The sequence below is a fragment of the Neophocaena asiaeorientalis genome, unplaced genomic scaffold, assembly GCF_003031525.2.
Source record: "Neophocaena asiaeorientalis asiaeorientalis breed wild unplaced genomic scaffold, Neophocaena_asiaeorientalis_V1.1 scaffold86, whole genome shotgun sequence".
Lineage (NCBI taxonomy): Eukaryota > Metazoa > Chordata > Mammalia > Artiodactyla > Phocoenidae > Neophocaena > Neophocaena asiaeorientalis.
This window is the reverse complement of record NW_020175039.1, coordinates 7071956-7093175: the sequence shown is the minus strand read 5'-3', so window position 1 is coordinate 7093175 and position 21220 is coordinate 7071956. Positions and strand designations below refer to the sequence as shown.

General features: G+C 45.7%; 2 long non-coding RNA genes across 2 annotated transcripts in view; both read left to right on the top strand.

The window, feature by feature from the left end:
• The window catches only part of LOC112411882 (uncharacterized), a 47409-nt gene that overhangs the window by 21072 nt on the left and 5117 nt on the right, over positions 1–21220 (top strand). The window lies entirely within an intron of this gene.
• Positions 9380–21144, top strand: LOC112411883 (uncharacterized). The gene is made up of 3 exons (XR_003005697.1): positions 9380–9719; positions 12825–12902; positions 20217–21144. It is a non-coding gene; the product is annotated as an uncharacterized LOC112411883 (long non-coding RNA).

Genomic DNA, 21220 nt, shown 5'->3' with positions numbered 1-21220 from the left:
CTGAGCATTAATTACTAGGGCCCTTGGAGCTGAGACAGCATCTCTCAGCTAACTCAGCTCAGACCCAGAGCTTGTGGGAAAGGCTGAATCCATGAAACCCCCAAGTCATGTTTTCCTTAGAATTCTACAGGGTGTCCATAAAGTCTGGAAACATAGATAATGTTATTTTATTTTATTTTTACGGATTGGAAATGTCCTTGGTAACAAAATGTGTATTTGATATTTCCAGAGTTTATGGATGGATGAGTGTGGTCAGTGAGAATCATGTCAGGGAACAGGTTATGCTTGTCTAATATTTATCTTCTTGTTCACTCAACCAAGTGAACAGTATGTTTGAAGTCCTGTTATGTACTAGGTACCACAGAGGACACAGATGTGTGTAAGATATACTGCCCTGGAGTGGTTTACAGCATACTCTGGAGAAATGATACACTCCGGTAAATACTACAAGGCAGAATATGTGTATGTCTCTTTGTATCTGTCACAAAACGTGGGGAATGTCCTGCTCAGGGCTCTTTTAACTTATCAGTGGCAGAAACCAAACTTCAACTTAAGCAAAAAGAGAATTATTTTTTTTAAAGGGAAATATTTATTTAAAAAAATTTATTGAAAGGAAACAGGAAACTTTATTGCTCCATGCAACTGGTAAGTCCAAAGGCAGATCTGACCTCACATACAGATGTATACAAAGGCTTGTAATGGTACCAGGACTCTGCCTGAGAGTGAAGCCAACATGTAGAGCAGAGCCTGGAGCTGAGTGGCACAACTCTGTCCAGGTGCCAAGAAAGATGGCTGCTGGGAGCACTTATCCCACAGACTGCCTCGTCTCCAACACCCGTCTGTCCAACCTTCCAGAAGACCCTGATTACTCCTGGATGTCTCTCATCATCAAATCTAGACCAATCACTCTGGCTTGCAGATGGAATACTTGCATTGGCCATGTGAGGTCAGGTGCCTACCATGTGAAAGGCACGTGGAAGAAAAGTGAAATCCCCAAATAAACGGGTACTGGGCCAGCCGATCACAAATAGCTCCTACTGTAGAATAGATCTGAAGGGATGGGTTTTAGTCAATAGATAGATAATATGGGCAAGATGGGGTGAAGAATAAGATGGTTTCTACAAAAGAAAGTCAGGACACAGGAAGATGGAATTTGGGCAATGGTGGGTTATGGGTCTTGACTGTATCTTGGGGTCCAGGGAGAGGAGAAGCATCACATGACTGGAAGGGCATGGCAGGGTTTTAGAAAGCATTGGATGCCAATTAAAGAGTTTGGTCTTTTTTGTTTTTTATTGAATGAAAGATTCTTTAAATTCTATAGTGCTTTACAATTTTCAAAACTTTCACACACATGATTTCATATAATTCCATAATATCCTTTCTGCCCCCTACCCCTATGTTTCCCCTCCCCCTTCCTTCTCCCCACTGGTAACCACTAGTTTGTTCTCTACATCTGTGAATCTGCTTCTTTTTGGTTTTATTCACTATTTTGTTGTACTTTTTTAGATTCCGCATATAAGTGATATCATACAGTATTTGTCTTTCTCTGTCTGACTTATTTCACTTAACATAATACCCTCCAAGTCTATCCATATTGCTGCAAATGGCAAATTCTTCTTTTTTATGGCTGAGTAGTATTCCATTGTGTGTGAGTTTGTGTGTGTGTATGTGTATATATATATATATGTATATGCACATATATATATCACATCTTCTTTATCCATTCATCTGTTAATGGACACTTTTGGTCTTTCAGAGGGCACCTGTGGAACAATTAAAATAATTTAACAGTGAATTAAAGTCAGGAAAATAAATTTGGTTTCAGAGTGCTGGGTGGGTTGAGATGGAAGAAATGAAGAATCAGAGGAAGAGGAGGCTATTCCAATAATCCAGGTGAAGGTCAACGGGAGGGTCTCAGCTGGGTGGTCACCATGGAACTGGAAAGGAAGAATACTGTGCGGCCAAACTGAGTTTGTCCAACTGAACGTGGAAAATGAGTGAGGGGAGGGAGTCAGAATGATGCTGAACGTTAAGCCTGGGTGACTAGTTGTGAGCAGCATGGCCGTTCTGGGTAGAACTAGTGTCATCTCTCATGGGTGTGTCCAGCCAAAGCAGTTTCCACTAAAAGATATAGAGAACACTGTTTATTTCTAAGGACTGATTTTCTAATGCTTTTGCCTTAGTCAAGTTCACTCTGGACCTAGAACCATTGTCCCTGAGCAGGAGTGGTATTAACCCAAATAACAAACCATGTGGGTGTCTTCTCTTTCAAACGACTTTCTGTATTGACCTGTCTGTCTGCCTGGAGCAGATTCGAAGTCAAGGAGTTGTTTCTAGCACTCCCCCAATATTGGAAAATCAATAAGCTGAGTTTGGTCCTTGATAAGAAGATTCCATTTCACACCTGAAAAAAGGACTCAGATACGAGTGTTGGTAGCTGAGTTTAAGGCACAGTCAAAGGCGGCTGCTGAAGTTTCTGCCAGGCCACAACTAGAATAAAACAGGAATTGGACGTGAGCGGCCAACCTTCAACTGACTTCGACATTGGGATATCCAATTTGTGTCCTCCATGGGCCCGGGGACCTCAAAACAGAGAACCCAGGAAGGACTGCTTACTCCTTACTCGTGCAGGTTCACAGGGTTCTGTTTTGGTTTTTCTAACGCGGCTTGTAGCCTTCTACAGCTCAGTGGCCACAGTTTCTGTTGAACCATGAGAAAATGTATGCATCTAGGCTAGGGAGGCGCTCTCATGTGTCTCCAGGGGAGTGTGGCTGGGTTAGCTTAAACTGAGAATGTGCTGACACACAGGGCGAAAGTCAGGAGAAGGCATGGTGTGTGGTTAAGGGGCCAGAGGGACTGGCTTGGGAGCTGACATTGGGATATCCAATTTGTGTCCTCCATGGGCCCGGGGACCTCAAAACAGAGAACCCAGGAAGGACTGCTTACTCCTTACTCGTGCAGGTTCACAGGGTTCTGTTTTGGTTTTCTAATGCGGCTTGTAGCCTTCTACAGCTCAGTGGCCACAGTCTCTGTTGAACCATGAGAAAATGTATGCATCTAGGCTAGGGAGGCGCTCTCATGTGTCTCCAGGGGAGTGTGGCTGGGTTAGCTTAAACTGAGAATGTGCTGACACACAGGGCGAAAGTCAGGAGAAGGCATGGTGTGTGGTTAAGGGGCCAGAGGGACTGGCTTGGGAGCTGGAAGTGCTGACATTAGCTTGCTCTGCACCACCAACACCCAGAGACGCAGTCTGATAAAAGGGTACCAGCCGTGGTAGGGTGTGGGCTCTGGGAGAGGGAGTAGACTGTTGCTGTGGCCTGGAGGGACTGCATCAGAGAGGAACAGAGGCAAACACAAACCAGCGAGAAGACAGAATTGTCCACTAAGGGATGGGCGTTAGCAGGGAGGTGCTAGAACCAGACGGAGATGAACTGTCAGCTCTAAACAGCATCGTATGCAGGGGCAAGAACACGGACATTAGGAGGAGTGGTTTGGAAGGGTGCCCCTATTTGAAAGTGTCCCTAATTGAAAGGATGTGCCGAACTCATCTCCGCTGCTACTTTCCCTATACCTGAGGGGGGAAACAAGCCCAAAGAGAGCCCGGTGGGATGTGGATGAAAATGTGAAAATTTGCTTCCCATTACTTTCTTCAAGAATATAACAGCTCATTCAGACTGGACCGCTCTTTCTGCTCCAACTTCTTTGACTAAGAACGTCTTTCCAGAACATCTATTGCCCATGTCACCATGGCCATGGGGGCTTTCTGGATCAGTCTCTCTCTGCTGAGCTCTTCTTTTTGGTACTTCTCTTACTCTGCTTTAAGTGTACCTGTGTATTTGTGTCAACCTCCATTGCCTAGTAAATGTGACTGAATCAATGTGAGTGAACAAATGCCTCCTATTCCTGTGTTTAGTTACTGTTCTAGTTGTTATAATGATTAGAATTTATTAAATGCATTTATTAAGTGCCAAGTGCATTTATTATTCACAAAACTATTAAGATAGTTACTATTATTTTCTAATTTTTAGATAACATATGTGTGTATATATATACATATATGTATATGTATACATATACATATATACGCCTAACAGATTACATATTAATAGATACACACACACACACGCACACACACACACACACATATATATTTGTTGCTTTTGCTCTTGCTATCAAATTGAAAGAAAAAAATTGTATTGGGGTTGGGGGGACAATGAGTGCATCTTCCTCGTTCCTGATATTTCCTTCTAAGTGAAGGGTTCTCCACTAGAGTAACACTCTTGGCATCTCTTCATCTGCTCACTCCTTCCCTGGAGGAGAAGTGACGTAATCTGGTGAATTTGGAAGGGAAAGTGTAGCCTGGTCCCTTCTTTGTCCTGTTTCTCTTGGAGTGAGCCCACATGTGGGAAACACGTGCTCTGTCTTGCCCCTCTAGGTCTCAAGTTTTACAGGGGCAGAATCTGTCCTGCAGGGGACCCTGCCTCGGCCCAGCAAGGTCAGTAACAAGTGGGTAATTCCCCACAATGCTGGATTCAGAATGAGAAAACCCACTTGTCCCCAGACTAAGCCCCATTCACCAGCTTTAACCATAACAAAGGTAATATTTTGCTCTCCATCTGCTTTCTTCTTCCTTCTTATTCCTCTGTTGGCTCAGAAGTCTAGTGGGAAAAGGAGTGCTATTTATGGAGTGGCCCTTACGCCCTAGCATCGTGCCTTGTAAGATCTCCATCACTCCTTATGCTCAATGACTCAGGTGTGGGGCAGTGTGCGTGAGCGGTATGACCCCCTCCCTCGAGTGTTCAAAACATATCTCTTGCCTCCTGAGTTTGGTTTTCCTCTTCATTGTGGGTATGAAAGCGGACACCACCATCCTACCCCTCGCCCTCCATCATGAGCAGTTAATAGGCGAGAAGAGGCAAAGTGAGTTCGAGTGAAGATTCTAAAACAATCTATACTTGGTTTTGTCCACATCTTGATGACTCACTAAAAGAGGGGTGTTGGATCCTGCATGCTGGGGGCAGGGTGCAGGTGGGGAAACCTAAGAAGTTACTCTGAAGGCTGAATGCTAAAGATGATCTTTACAAGTTTCTGAAACGGCCTCTATCACTCTTAAGGGCAGGCAAGATGCAGCCATGCTGAAAGGGCCTCAAAGAAGCCAGGCAAGGGGGTTAGTATTCATTTTGCTGAGAACTGTTCCAGGTTCTTTACATAGACACCATTATTCTATTTTACTTAACAAGTGAGGGAGTACAAGCAGCTTGTCCCAGTCCGCACAGTGAGTAGGAAGGAAAGTCTGGATTTGAAACTACCCCTGCCTGACTGCAAAGCCCCTGTCCTTTCTCCCACCCTAGAAGACAGGTGAGGTTGAAGCGGTGGATAGAAGTCAAGGGGCAGCCACAGGGTAAGCAGGAGACATGTTACAATGGGGCCTCAGGAGTGGGAGGGAGACCACGGTGTCTGAGCTTCTTAGAGACAGGGATGGATGGAGATGACTTCACCTGACCCCACCTCCCTGACCCCTTTAGAATTCCTTCCCCATCTGCCTTAAATGTGCCAAAATGTTGCTCCTGGCAAATAAGAGCACAGTCAAGCAGGTGTGTGTGCCACACCGTGGTTGTTCCAGGGACCTGGATTTGGGCGTGACAACAGAGCGGTTCCATTTTCTTTCTTCAAGAGCTGCCTTCTGGCTCTGGGGTCTTCCACCTCCCTCTACATTTCCCTGCATCCCCCTGCAAGCTCGGGACCCCTCCTTAGAGGAGCCTGGATAAAAGTGGGGATAGAGCTTCCCTGGTGGCGCAGTGGTTGAGAGTCCGCCTGCCGATGCAGGGGACATGGGTTCGTGCCCCGGTCCGGGAAGATGCCACAGGCCGCGGAGCGGCTGGGCGCGTGAGCCATGGCCGCTGAGCCTGCGCGTCCGGAGCCTGTGCTCCGCAACGGGAGAGGCCACAGCAGTGAGAGGCCCGCGTACCGTAAAAAAAAACAAAAAAAACAAAAAAAACGTGGGGATGGAGGCATGTGCACACGCACGCCTGTGTCTTGTGTGTTGTTGAGTCAAGAAGGAGCGGCGGGGGAGACTTGGTGGGCAAGGTGGCCCTGGGCAGGCTGGTGAGGAACTGGAGAGGAGAAGGGTCTTTCATACATTTGCATCCTGCTGGAGCAGGATGACCACTTAGGCTGAGCCTGAGGTGTCTCGGGGGGGCTTTGGTGGAGACAGCAGAAGGTTGCTTGTCAGAACTGACTTGCTGGAATCATAACCTCCCTGCTCTCTCCACCCCACACTGAGACCTGTGCCTCCCAAAGAGGTCCCCCCTCTTGCCCATCAGCTTCCTTTCCTGGCCAAGGAGGGAGAGGAGGCCTGGTCACCAAGGGCAGCTGTGAACTCATGGAAAGAGCAGTGGACTCAGAGGGAACTTGGAATCCAGTCCTGCTAGAGATTCCATTGGAGTTTGTTGTTCTTTGAAGGCAGACACACACATAAGCAAACAATGGACAGAAAGTGAGAAAGCCCTTGGCCCTCAGGGTCAGTTTTCCCATCTCTTCAGTGAGGATTACTGAAGCCACCAGGCTACGAGAATGAGTGAGATGTACGTCCGGCAAAAGCAGGCACCCTGCTCGGCACATCCTGAGCCCTAAATGGATGCTGAACAGAGCAGCACAGCACGGGGCTGGAGAGCCGCAGCCACACAGACTAGACTGGAATCTACTGGTCCTGTCTTTATTTTAAATTTGATATGTTGTTCGTCATGGAGTTTTTGCATCAATATGGATTTTAAAATGTGGCATTAAAATATTATTTTATTAGTTTGTGTGTGAATCCCTTAAACTTTGTGCCTGAGGCTCCTGACTGACCTTGTTTTTTTCTAATCAAGTCTCTGAATTCTCCGTGTCTCAGGCTCTTCATCTGTAAAATGGGAATAGTAATAGCGCCTACCAGGTAGGCCTGGGCTGAGGCAGAAATGTGTTGATGCGGGTACCTCATCTTCATTCTCAACAGCTCCTTGAGCCTAATAAGCACCCAGTGAACGTTAGCCATCGTTCTACGTGTCGCTGATGGTGTCGTTACAATCGCTAATCATTCTACCAGCCTGAAGAGAGACCCTTCCAGAGGAGGTCTCCGTGGAGGGGGAGGGGGAGAGCTACATCCTGGGGAGGACAGACATATGGGTCAGATGAGGGAACCTGGGATTCTCCTGAACCAGGCAGAGGTGCCCGGGAGCTTCTCCAGAGACCGGGGCGGGGGGTGAAGCTGCAGGGGAGGGACAGCCTCGCCAAATGCCTGCAGAAAATCCTTGTGCTGCAACGGCTCCCTGGAGACGGCACAAGTTGCCTCCACAGCTATTTCTTTCGGGACTTGTTTAACATTTCAAACAAAAATAAAATAAATAACTGCAGTGTTCATGGAAACCTAAGCCCGAAATGAAGGCAACTGAGGAGAAAGTGGAGTGGAAGCAGGCCAGGAGGGAGTTTGGAGGATCCCCCTTTCCTAGGAGTTAGCAGTTTTGTGCTTCAGTTTGTCAGCCCTTCTTACTGCACCTGTGCACTTTCTCCCCTAGCAACCCCTCCACTGACATGCACAAACACACGTGCGGACACGCGGGCGTGGCATGCATGCCCACGCACGAGCGTGTGTACACACACAGGCACCCACACCCATCACACGTCCCAGTGGGAGGCACACACTTCAGACACCATCTCACACATAGCTCTCTCTTCCTGGAGATGCTTCCACTCTCTTTCTCCCATATCTTCTTGGCTTTTAAAAAACAAAAACAAAGAACCCCATTAACTAGTTCTGGCCAGATGGTACACATGACTTTTTCACTTCAGTACAGTGAAGTTTTGGCCTTGATCTTCACTCGCAGTAGACCAAGTCAGACTTGTTTTCACGTTAGTAAGACATTCCCAAGTCGTGGATCCCAGGAGGTGGGAGAGTGGGCAGAGAGAGCAGGTCCCTGCAAAGGAAAACTTTTGCATAATGCTTTGCCTATGATTTGCTTATCAGTACCTTGAATGTATGCAGACCTCTTTTTTGTTTGGTATCCAGACTCCAGCTTGGGAGAAAGGCTTTGCCAGAAGCAAGGATACTATACAGGAAAGTGGAAGAAAGAGGTGAAAATGTAAGGATTTCCTAGAAGCCCATGAAAAATTTCCAGGCCTTTCTCAGAAAGCACAGGTCCAAAAGCCTAGCCCTCCACTCCTAAGGAAGTTGGAGCGTTTCCAGGAATCCAAGTGTCCAGAAACTCGGGACACCTCAGCCTCTTTACCCCGCTGGTAAAGGGACCTTCATGCCATTGACAACACAGATCCCAAAAGCCCTAGATTTCCTCCTGGTTCCGGATCGGCATCGCACCTCAGCAGGGCTCGCTGTCCACCGACAACCATCAGCCCCTGTGTGTAAAGTCCAGTCTGTAGAAGCAGAGAGGGCTCTTCATGTCTTAAGCCCAGGGCCTAACATTAGTGACCATCGGGAAGCACAGAAGATACACACGGCAGTCTTGAAGAGCTGAGACCTTGCCCCACAGAAGAGCCTGGGCCAGTGTCTAAAGTGTGCTGTGTACCTGCAGGCATCAGACCCCTCATTCATTTTAGCTTAGCTGGGTGACCAGTGACTCTGGGAAAGGACTTCTCTTGAGTCTCAATTTCTTCATCTGTAAACTGAGAACACCACCTCACAGGATTGTAAGGCTTACATTGAAACAGGATATTTTTATTTTTTTAATTAATTAGTTTTATTTTTGGTTGCGTTGGGTCTTCGTTGCTGTGCGCGGATTTTCTCTCGTTGTGGCGAGCGAGGGCTACTCTTCGTTGTGGTGCACGGGCTTCTCATTGTGGTGGCTTCTCTTGTTGTGGAGCACGGACTCTAGGCGCGCAGTAGTTGTGGTACGCGGGCTCAGTAGTTGTGGCAAGTGGGCTCAGTAGTTGTGGCGCACAGGCTTAGTTGCTCCACTGCATGTGGGATCTTCCCTGACCAGGGCTCGAACCCATGTCCCCTGCATTGGCAGGTGGATTCTTAACCACTGCGCCACCAGGGAAGCCCATAAACAGGATATTTTTAGCAGAATGTACCAGGGAGCCAGCAAGGTACTCAAGGTGCTTTTATTTACATTTATTTCTTTTCCTTTCCCTGCCTTCTCCCTCTTTGAATAACTGCTGCAAAGGCTTTCAAGAGAGGGGTCAGTAGATCAAGACCTTTAATGATTTCTAAACAGTGTTCTATGATGAATACCTTGGTATTTTTACGTACCCTACAAAGTGAAAAAGTTGTGTCGGTCAATGTAAAAAGTGTGTCCTTCCAGATCCCCAGGGACTTAGATCAACTTACCTGTTCCCAACTCTATATTCCTTCCATCCCTCAAACCACCGGGCAGAGGAGAGAAGATACTTCTCATTAAACCCAGGGCCATAAATTTGTCGTGGGTGCATCTTTTTCCTGGTTTGAGTCATCTGTCTGCAGTTAACTAACCACACGAATAGACAGTCTACTGACCTCAAGGGCAGGAGATGACCTTGCTCCTTCAGCCTCACATCCCTTGAGAAGGATCTGCTCTGTACACAGCACAGGAAATACTGGCCATGGTGCTTCTCTTCAACTCACTCTCGGAGATGAATGACAGCCTTAGAGAAGCACCAAAATGCCTACAATACAAGGCTGACTCGGAAACTGGGCTACTCAGAGAACATGTCAAGGAGAACCTGGAATGTACTGTCAAGTCTGAAAAGTGAGTAACGTGTTGATATGGGTATGGATAGACATGTTTGAGGAAGCACCAGGCAGAGGGAACAGCTGGTTGCAGGGATGAGGGAACATGCTTGCTTGAATCCTCAGGTCCCTTCAGCAAGTCTTAGGAGGTGAGGCCGGAGGGATGTTTAGCTGGGGATTTCCTTCAGCCCCTCTAGTCTGGCTCTGCACTCTTCTTTACCCTGCTCTGTGCTCTCGATGCTGCCTCTGGGCTGCACCAATGTGCTCCCTTGCCTGCTGGTTCCGGCTGGGGGCTGAGGGAGGAGGAGGGGCCTGGGGATATCTTCCCTAGGTTCCCCTCTTGCCAAGCTGCTGGGACAGAAACGCTCTCTTACAGCCAGGACACTCATAGCTGCTCCTGTCCCTCTTCACCCAGGAGCGGCAATGTCTCTGATGCTGGATATCGTCAGAGAGAGCAAGAGGCTTCACCATCCCTTGCTGATTTCCTTTAACCCTGTTCTACCTTGTAGATAGTCTCTTCCTTAAATTCTGTACTGTGTTTCAGCCCACACACCCTTTCTTCCTAGCACATGGTGGTTGGTACAGAGACTTTAGGGCCACATGGCTGAGGCTACTAAATGATGAGACTGGCGGCAGCACACGGGGAGCCACTTCTCTCCTCGCTGTGTTCTGGGCACAGTCATGGGTACTCAGCACATGACCAATCCTATGGAGAACTCAAAACTCCTAGGGCTGACTTGCAAAAGAGGCCTTTGGAGCCATCACCCCCGGGGAAATAATCTAGGTCGGAGAGACTGCTAATGGAGAGGGTGCAAGCAGGCAAGTGCAGGAGCTGGCTAAGCAGACAGAGGTGCTCCTTCTGCTGCGAGCAGGCCAGCCCAGCGGCGGTGGGGCGGCCCTCACATCCCAAGCCCCAGTGGAATTCTGTCCCCTAACGTGGCTGGTTTGACTCAGCACGGCTGGGACCCACAGACCATTCCTCATTAGCATTTATGAGCTCATTATAAGCTTCCAAAGAAAACATCAACAAAGGGTGCTAAGATCCTCTAGAATGGCTTTTTAATTATTTTTGGTTTTTTGGAAAAAACATTACTCTTGCCTCAAATAAAGCCCTAATTTATAGAATTCAGACATAGTGAGGCAGAGCCCCATTTTGCTACTTCAACTCCCTTTGAAATAGTTTTGAGAATGAACAAAAAGTCACAGTGGGAGAAAAACTATAGGCCACGGCCACGTCTTTTCTGGCATGGCTCCAGTGCTGGCTTCTTGAAGCAGCCCCACCGTACAGATTCACAGGCAGGGCTGGGGTACCAGAGGCTGCAGTACCTAGTGGAGTGGGCCAAAGACACAGCATCTCAAGGTACAGATTGAAAGCCCAGCTTTCATGCTCACTAGCTTTGGGCTTTGGGGTTCCTTCCTCAGTCTCTCTGAGTTTGGGTTCCCTTTTCTATAAAATGGGATGAGGGGTGTATCTAACTCACTGTTTTCTGGTGATGGGTATGCAAATGGTAGCTGAACCAGAATAGAAAGTAGGAGAAATGGAGGCCAGAGAAAGAAAAGGTTTCCATATTGAATCAAATCTTCTTTCACCATAGTAAGCTATCTCCTTGTGGGAGGGCTGCTGAGAATTCTTTGTGTATTTTTAATCTATAGCAATATACACCGCATTGAATATGGATCATAGGGCAATTGCACTAGAAAAGCCTAGTTATTTTATGCAAAAATGAGTTCCTAGCACACAACCTCTCTCTCCTTGCCAGACCACCTGCCATGTGTAGAATGAAGACAGGCGGTATTCTTACTACTCATTGGCATTTCAACCTGGCCTTCTCCTTCCTAGAATCCCACTGCTCTCCAGTTGTCTGAGTCTTCCCAATAAAATCAATTAAACAAACATGTATGTACCAAGTCTGTGCCAAAATCTTCATGTGGTACTCCCATCATTTTCCAAAAGGTCTTTTTTCTTTTTCTTTTCCCAATAGCTCTTAAAGTAGATGTTATTGCCCTCTTTTTAGAGATCAAGAAACTTAATATATGTCAGGTAATGAATGACCCAGGCTCCAATCCCCAAGTGAGATCAGTACCAGGTTTTTCTCACTATATCACCAGAGTTTCCATAGCTGATCATAAGACACAGGTAGTTTCTCCAGTCTGATCCATTGAACTCATACCTTACCCCTCCCCCTACAAGTGAAAAAAAATTAGATGAGGTAGACTACATGGTCTTTACATTACAAAAAACAAAAAACCCAGCTCCATTCTTCTAGCTAGAGCCTGGGTAAAAGTTAGACCATGTAGTAATAAATAACTCACCTTTATTCAGTGTTTACTATGTACCAGGTTTTTGTTTCAAGCACATTTTATGTGGATTATCTCATTTAATCCTCAGTCTAGCTCTATGAAATAGATGGTATTTTTACCCCCATTTTAAAGATGAGGAAACTGAGGCACAGAAAGGTTAAGGAATTTACCAGTTCCTACTGCTGGTAAGGTGGCTAGCATTTGAGTCCTGGCATTTGCCCTGAAGCTGTGTTCTCAACCACTCCACCATCTGCAGTAAGGTGGAGCTGATTTCTTGGGGGCTCACTCAACTAGTAGAATGTGCTTTTGTTAAGAGTCCTGTGAACCCCACGGTCTGTTTGTGAGACAATTATCCATCAGTTCACCCAAATCACAGCAATAATAGTTGTAGCTCCCACTTACTACATGCCTATTCAGTAGCACACACCTAGACAAGAAAACATTCATCTTCATGAAAATCCTGTGAGAAGTGACTTATTAGCCCCATTTTCCAGATTCTTTGTCCAAAGTCATATGATAAGGAAATGGTGAAGCAGGAATTCCAACCCAAATTTGTTTTTTCTGAAAATCTATAGAGTGGAGTTGAATCCTAAAGAATATACTTTTTCTGTATTCTTTAGTTTCCAAAGTGATTGGTTATTAAAAGCAAACCAACAACAAATTTGAGGTAAAATGAACTCATTTCAATTAACTGATAAATAATGGGGACTGCCCCTTTCATACATTTAAGTTATGAGACACCCCAATATTCAGTCAATCAGTAGTTTTCTTTCGGTGACCTCTCCCTTCCAAATATTCTTTTCTATCTGCATGTCTACCTTAGATACAAAAGGACTTAGACCTATCCTGCGTGTCTCTTGGAATGGTGCCTCTTCTCTGGACCAGATCCCAGGAGGCCCTGGTGAGTGCCTTTGAATAATGTGAAAACAGGGACATAACTATGGAAGGAAGCCCATGCAGTCCCTAAAGGTAAGACCCACAGACCAGGGTTCTTTGCAGAAGTAAGTCATCCTTTTCCAAAGTTATGCATTTTTTTTCCCTCAAAGCAATAACTCCAGTCACAGTCCTCAAAGCAAATAGTTCTCTTACAGTAGGGACATATACAGCCAATTTTCCTATCTGCTTGTCAAGCACATTTTAAAACTTTGGTCGCCAATGAAGGGCCTTCCGTGGAGCTCAGAACTCCAAGTCTCTGCTCCAGGCTTCTGGGATCATGCTTCTATGTGATGTCAATACCCTCAGGCTCCACAGCTGACCCCCAAACATGGGTAGTTGGAAGAACTGAGCTTCAGTGAGCACTAGTGCATGGTTGGAAAACCCATTTTCCTCCCAACCCTTTTTCCAGTAACGTTTAGTGTTTCTCAGGAATCAGCTTAAACCTCCTGATATCAGGCATCCAATCAATCATTCCATAAGAGTCACAGCCCCTAGCCTTCAAGATCCCAAATTTCCCAGATCAGGAAAGTCCAAAAGTGTCTGAGTTCTTTGGAAGCCTGGCTCAGTATGGATGTCCAGGTCTCTCTTAGGCTTGATGTAGAACTGGAAAGAAATGAGTGAACCGTGATGAAGGTAGAGAGAGGGACAGCCCCTGGGAAGGGGTTGGAAGGAAGCCAAAAACCTTATGAAAACTTGCTTACATCACTATGGTATTCCACCTGCTTTATCTATTTATTCAACTGTTTTCCCCCCACCATGACTGGGTTGGAATACAAACTATTTAGACACTAAAATAAAATTTGAACCCAGTTCAGATTTCTAATCTCATGTTTTTTATGCAACATCAGGCAGCCTCTTCATCATTCTCTACCTTATTTTTTCCTATCGCTTTTCTCCTTCCTTCCTCTCTCTCTCTCTCTTTATTTCTCTTTACTCTTCTAGATTCTCTTCCCTATATTTTCTCCTCAATAAGTAAATAATGCAGAATGGCCATGCTTACTAAAGTTGCCAATGCCAATTATTAGCTACTAGAGATGCTCCTAGGATGGTGGGAAGGTTAGGTAGGAAAAATCTCGATGACACTGGTTTCCTTCAAAGAACATATTCACGGTAGGCATGCTATGGACACATTGCCTGTCCAGTACAACTAGCCTTGATTGTACCTGGTCCTTGGAGGATATATGGGCACATTTCGTGGCATCACCTCTCCTCCTTCTCATCTAGTGCTTGCTCCAAGTTGGGTTGAAATTTGGGCTTTGTAACATAAGTATCTCCCTCTAAGCAATAGAATGAGGGCTGGGTTCTTGCCTGAGAGTTATGGGAATTGGAATTTAAGTTGAGAACATGCATTTTCAGGAGCATTGGGAAGACTCCAGAATTCCTGAAAGAACTATTCTTGGAAGACTTGCATGTGCCTTCTCTATTCTACCATGTCTTCCCACAACCCCACTGACTTTTGAGTTGATATCAAGCTTGGGTGGAGAACTTGCTTGCAACTTTGTCAGATACCAATTGAGCCTCTCTTTGAACTTCTGACAATGAACAAATACACAGGTGACCATCCCAATCCAACCTGACCCAGCTGAACCCAACCAGATGTTTGCTGTTGTGAAAGAACCTTGAGGAAAGTGTCAGGAATTTTAAATGAGTCCTCTTTATCCTTCTCTGTCCCCCCCTTTCTGCCAGTGTTTATTACTAAATTGAGTTTCAAGGACAGTTTCTATCTGGCCCAATGCCCTATGCTCAATAACAGCCTGGGCTGGCACTGGGCTGTTGCTATCCTATCCTTAAAGTGTAGAACACCAGGGAGTCTTTCCTTAACTTCTATTTGCTTTTTTTTTTTTTTTTTTTTTTTTTTTTTTTAACCCCAACATTTAGAAGGATTCACTTGCAGAGATCTCTTCGTTTCTTTTAGCTCTAAAGTTCAGTGATTCTGAAATAATGAAAGGTGACTGAAGTGAACATACTGGTTTCTCTGAATCTCTATCTTAAGAATCTCAGTTGGAGCTCTTGAAATCCTTATTCAGCTTAGTATTGGACTGAGTCTCCTGTGAAGCCATGTCATGCCTAGGGCTTTACTTTTGTAGTCTACATCTCAGTAGAAAAGTGTGAGCAGTCCCCCCGGCTCACCCACTTTATCCCCTGCAGTGTGTGCCTGTCCTAATCAAGCTGTTGGCAGTGTCATCAACTCTTTTCTAAGCAGCTTGGGTTCACAACAGAATGATTCCCCTTCAATGCCGATCTAAACAAGCGTCATCAACTCTCATCCTAGAGAGTATTAAAAACAGAAGAAGTCCTTTGTGACTCTGAGTGGCTTTGTGACTTTCTTGGGGCAAGTGTTGGTCTCAGGCTTGTGTCTCCTAGTCATCCAAAGTGTGGGTGGGTCATGTCCCTCCACAACCGTGGTTGTGAGCTCAGAAGATTCACTCAACTTTCATCATGAAGCAGTAATCAGGCCCAGTTTTATGGCTCCCAAAGGGCCCCCATAGTTGTCATCGTATCTGATCCTCAAAACAACCCTGTGAGCTCAGAAAGGCAAAGGGACTTGTCTGATATCACACAACCAGGAATTGACGGCTTGGCATGTGATGCCAACTTCTGCACCACATGACCCTTCTGTTGATACTAGAGTGAATAAAACAGAACTAGGCAAGTATGTCTTCCCAAAGTCATCTGTTAAAAGCATGGACAGGACCTCTTGGGTTATCTGCTGGTTTGGGTTATCGTGTATTGTGCCTCTTTTTACTTTGCAGGTAACTGAACTCTGAGGGCACCATCAGTCTTGATAAGCGGAAGGATGTTACATAGGGTAGGGGAAGAGCAAGGTTCTGAAGTTGGAGCGAGTCGCTGATCCTCTCATTGCTCTTGCCATTCTACCTTGAGCAAAAATGTATTTTATGGATACTCCATTTATAATTAAAACTAATAGCTAACCTTTATTAGGTGCTGACTATGGGCCGGGAGCTGCACTAATGCTTTATACTATGCCCGTATAAAAAGCCTCAGAAGCCATAGGGTATTTGCACTTGCTGTTCCCTCTGCCTGGAACACCTTCTCCATATATACCTTGTGGCTCTCTCGGCCTTCACTCCTTGTCCATGTCTCTTTGAATGTTACACTTTCAAAGAGCTGTTTCCTGACCACTATAAATGTCTCAAAACCTTCTGCTATCACTCTTTCTACCTCTTACCTGGTCTTATTTTTCTTTATAGCCCTCACCATCATTATATTCTGTGTTTGTTAATCTGTGGACGGTCTTTCTCCTCCCACCAGAATATGAACTCCTTGACAGCAAGGCTGTCTTCCCCACCCACCACCACCCCACCCACTGTATTTCCAGTACCTAGAACAGTGCCTGGCACATCTAATTTTACAGAGGAGGAACCTGGGGTTCTGAAGGAGTAAATCATTTGCCTCAGGTAATAAAACAAGCAAGAGGTGGGACAGAGCCATCAACCAAGGCAGTTTGACTCAGGAGCCCCACCCTCAGATCCTGCTTCAGTGTTCTCTCTCAGCCTCTTTAAGTACATCCCGAGGTGCTTGGGCTGCATGGTCTGTGTCCATCCTCTGTCCATTCAGAGCCTCCCAGACCAGAGAAAAAGGACCCCGCTCTCTCAGCCATCCTCCTAATGCTGATCTTGCTCTCCCCCTCCCGCCCCCAGGGAAAGGAAATGCTGTGTCAGCTTGAATGCCCCCTCTCTGTCGAGATCATCCACATCATCTCCCTTCCCATCACACTGTTTACGCACATGGACCTGTGTTGATGCATATCACAGCCCCCTTAGTCATTGTTTAGCCATGACACTTTGCTAGGGTAATTTTCCATTCCTCTGTTTATATTGTACTTTCGCTTCTCTCTTCCTCCTCCACTTTTTTTTTTTATAAATTTATTTTATTTATTTTTGGCTGCGTTGGGTCTTCGCTGCTGCGTGCGGGCTTTCTCTAGTTGCGGTGAGCGGGGGCTACTCTTCGTTGCGGTGCGTGGGCTTCTCATTGCGGTGGCTTCTCTTGCTGCGGAGCACGGGCTCTAGGCGCGTGGGCTTTAGGAGTTGTGGCTTACAAGCTCAGTAGTTGTGGTGCACGGGCTTAGTTGCTCCGTGGCATGTGGGATCTTCCTGGACCAGGGCTCGAACCCATGTACCCTGCATGGCAGGAGGATTCTTAACCACTGCGCCACCAGGAAAGCCCCCTCCTCCATTCTTAAGGGCAGAGAAAGACGTGTTCAATAACACAAGCAATAATAGTTATAATTAAGATTGAAGCATTTTGCCAAAAGGAGGATTTAGTTGTGATTTGTTGAATTCCATCCTGAGTGGAATATTTAAGAGTGAATTCAGGGCTCTTTTATGAGCCCTGAATTTTCCTTTATTTTCTGAACAAAGCAGTCTTCTGACACTTCTATCTCCAAGGGCTTTGTGCCAGCCTTGGGGGGTGGGGAGTGAGCTTGGCAGGGGGGCACATGTTTAGCAAGGCCTGGCTGCTGAAAAGCTTAAAAGAAGCCTTCAGGGGACATCCAGGAAGATCTTGCAATATCTCTTCTCTGACACAGTATCCTCTCCTGTGGGTGGTCATTGCTCTCAGTAGAGAATGGGACTAAATACCCTGTGTCTCCATGTACTTCTAGCTCAGCTTCATTTGAGTGCTCCCTGACATGGGTCTGGAGTAATTTTCCATCCATGCTCTGTCTGGAACTCATGGCATTTCCCACATCCTAGAATTGGACACACAAACTAGACAGGGTGACAGCCCTAGCAATTAAGGGAAAGGTGCCCTGGATGAGAGCCTGATAGAGCTGAATTTGGGTATGAACTTGAGCTTTACTTCCAAGGCATTTTTCCTTGCAATCCCAATCTCCAGCCCATCCAGATCCCACATCAAGCTTGTTCAATGGCTGGGTGGGGATGTTGGCAGTGGGGACAGAGCGGAGGGAGAAGTGGTGGCGGGGGGGTGCGTGTGGAACCTAAACCTGAACTTCAGCCACATCTCTCATGCTTCTCAGCTCTGCTTGGTGCCTCAAGGGACTGACCATTTTCAGGTTGCATTTCCCAGGCTCCCAGAATCAGGTGGCTTCCAGCTGGGTTCAGCCAGTAGAAGGCACTTGACACAGATGGGAGGGAAGGAGGAAGAGAGGAGCCATGTTATTTCTCCTTCACCTTGGGGGTCTCTCCAGTAGCAGCTGCCTGTCTTCCTGGACTCCAGATCCTACTAGACAGGTGTGCTATGGTTCCAGCTTCTGTTTGGTGGCCCCAGCCCTTGGGTTCTGATAGTCCTATCTCTTCCTTTGTCCCCACAGCCTACAGGAAGTAGCTACATCTTGCTGTTGCTACCTTCTGATTTGCCTCATTATCTCCTGTCTGACTTCTCAGCTCTTCCATCACCTGAGTAATTCCCGGTACTAAAATCCCTCTGTTTTAGATACTCAAATGTGACTTTCCTTATTTTGGGTTGGACATTGACTGATACAGAGAGATTTGTCTTAATAAAGCTATGTGAGCATTTTCTTTGTGTCAATTTTTGTTTCCCCTTATCAGCAGAAGACACAGCATAATAAACATGGGCTCATCTCTATAAGGCTACACGGTTATGAAAATGTGTATGCTTTTATTTTTTTCTCACACCAGAGTTTTATGAAGCAAAACACCAAAAGGTCTTTTCAAAGTAAAGGGCCTTTAAGAGTAAAGAAGTTTAAGAAGAAAAAGAAGTAAAGATGGCTAAGTCTCTTGTTTTCTCCTCTTTCTTTAGAAATCAGTATTTTTCACTCTGTGTTTTGAATATGATTCAAACTTTCGCTTCTATCTCCAGCCCTTGGTTTGGAAGGAGAGAGAGAGAGAGCGTGAGGGAGAGAGAAATCAGCCCAGCAGGCAGCAAACCTAGTGTGCAAACATTATTTGTGAACACTGTGTGCTTGGGTGAGCTGGAATTATTCATCTGAGAAGACGTGAACCCTCCTCCACTTATTTGGGCTTTGGGATCTGACCTCATTTGGGAGCTGAAATTCAAGGGACAGAAAGAAGAAAGGGGAAGGAGGGGGACAAAGGAGAGGGGAGTGGGAGATGGAGCACATTCTCCCTTGGCGATGGGAAGTCATTCCTTTGTCAGGAAAGCAGTTCATTTTTGAAGGCCAGATGCCTTCTTCATACTCCGGTGTGAAGATGGCTTAGGAAGTGAGTTTAGCTTGCCTGTGTGCTTTTATAAATGCGTTGGCTGCTCAGCAAATTCAGTACAGAAACATTTTAGGTAAGCAGAAGAGAAAATTATATTTTAAAAAGTTGATGTAGCAGAAGGTCAGAGTACAGAATCAAGAATGGAAAAAGAATATTCTATGTTCTGGGCTTTAAGAAAGTGTGTGGTGTGTGTGTGCATGTGCGTGTGTGTGTGACACACACTAATTTAGACCAGCTGGGGTGATCTCACAGGGACCCCATGAGCCAGAGCTGTCATTTCTCCATGGAGAGCACATCTCCCCTGGAAGTGTGTATTCAGGTGCAATTGAAGGGTCTGAGGTCATGGCTGTGGTCCTGGCCAAGATCGTCCCAGGCTTCAGCCTCTGCTTCCTCTAGAGAGCATTAGTCGAAAGCCATCCTTCAGAGGTCAGAGCCAGACCATGAGTCCAATGTGCATGAGGACAGCATAAATTAGCCTTGGAGACCAGTGGGCCTTGTTAATCCAGACATTGTCCTTCGTCTTGGAGAAGTTGGATGTCTCTTTTCTCTCTTCCTTCTTCCCTGGTCTTTGAGAGCTTGAGTGGTAAATTTCTCTGAGGTAAGTTATGAGGAACTTCTTCAAAGAAACAGAGATAAGACAAACATTTCCTTGGACTACTTCTCCACCTCATTCTGCTTTCCCAAAGCTCTGGTGGGCCCTGGATTCATCCAGAATCCAGGGTATTGTGCTTCCTAAAAAGGCCAAGAAGACCCACTTATGTTGGAAGTAAGGAGAGGAAGAGAAAAGATAGTAAAGGAAGAGGGATTTCTTAAGGGGGCGCATTATAGGCTCCTATACCTGCAAGGGACTAGAAAGGTCATCTCAGTTGGTTCACTACATTTATTCAAACAGCATTTATCTTCTTGAGTTTACCAGGGGGCTGTATGCCGTATAAGAGCTGTGCTTGGTTTCTTCTGTTTAATGCTGTATCCCAGGTTGAGCTTGGGAGGTGGGAGGAGAGGTCTGGAGTCACCCCAAGATTCCAACAATACAATGAGCAAATGTAGAAAAGTACTTGTTATTTTCAAAAGGCTCACACATACTGTTTAAAAAGAATTGTGTTGTCTCTATTTAGAGAATGGTGGAAAAGTAAGGGAAAACTTACTGAAAACCTACTATGGATAACTCTTGGACTTTCATCCAAGGGATTTTCACAGAGACAGAGAATCAGAGCTATCGTTTTCTGGGGCCACAGTGACCACTGAAGACTTGAAGAACTCTGCAGCTCAACAAGAATCAGAGAGAGGACTTAAAGCATTGTTTATGAACTTTGTGCCTGCTTGTGAAAAGGCAGCTTAAATTAGTAAAGTGGGCTGGGTGGGGACCATGGCAAAATGAATAGCACACGTCCAATCTAGAGGGGAGGAAAGGGACTTCTTTGTACTAGACGTTGGCTCCGGGAGGAGTGTACATCCAGTGAGGCCAGATCTTGAGATTTTTCAAGACAAGACAGAAAGTTGGTATTTATGTAAAGTATCCTGATGTGATATGTTGGTGATCAATTAAAACAACTTATACAGTTGACAAAATAAAACATGCTTGCAGATAGGGTCCTCCTTGCCAATTTTTTGTCTCTACACTAATGAAGTTCAGGCTCCCCCACAACAGTCTACTCTGTCATAGAAATTCTTTTCTGCCATTAAAAATCCATTGTTTTCCATGGAATTTAAGAAGGATTTTCATGAGTTTGGGGGCAGAAAAGCTAGTGACACAAAGTGATGCTGAGGGTCCTTTTTATTTCTTGCAGCTTACGCTTGTCATCCCAATTCCCTGAGAGCCCTAACTTCTGAATCCTGCATAGTATGTGTCACTGTGCTGGGCATAGACAGGGCACACACTAAGTATATGTTAATGAACTAAATCTTGATTTCCTCTAACTAAATGAAGAACTGAAGGCTTTAGGGTAGATGAAAATGATCTAATTGTTAGTAAGATTTCTGTCTTCTTTGTCTCCAATTCTCTGAAGCTTGCATTAGATATCTATGGCTGGGTAACAAATTACTTTAAAACCTAGAGGGGTGGGATAGAGAGGGTGGGAGGGAGGGAGATGCAAGAGGGAAGAGATATGGGAACATATGT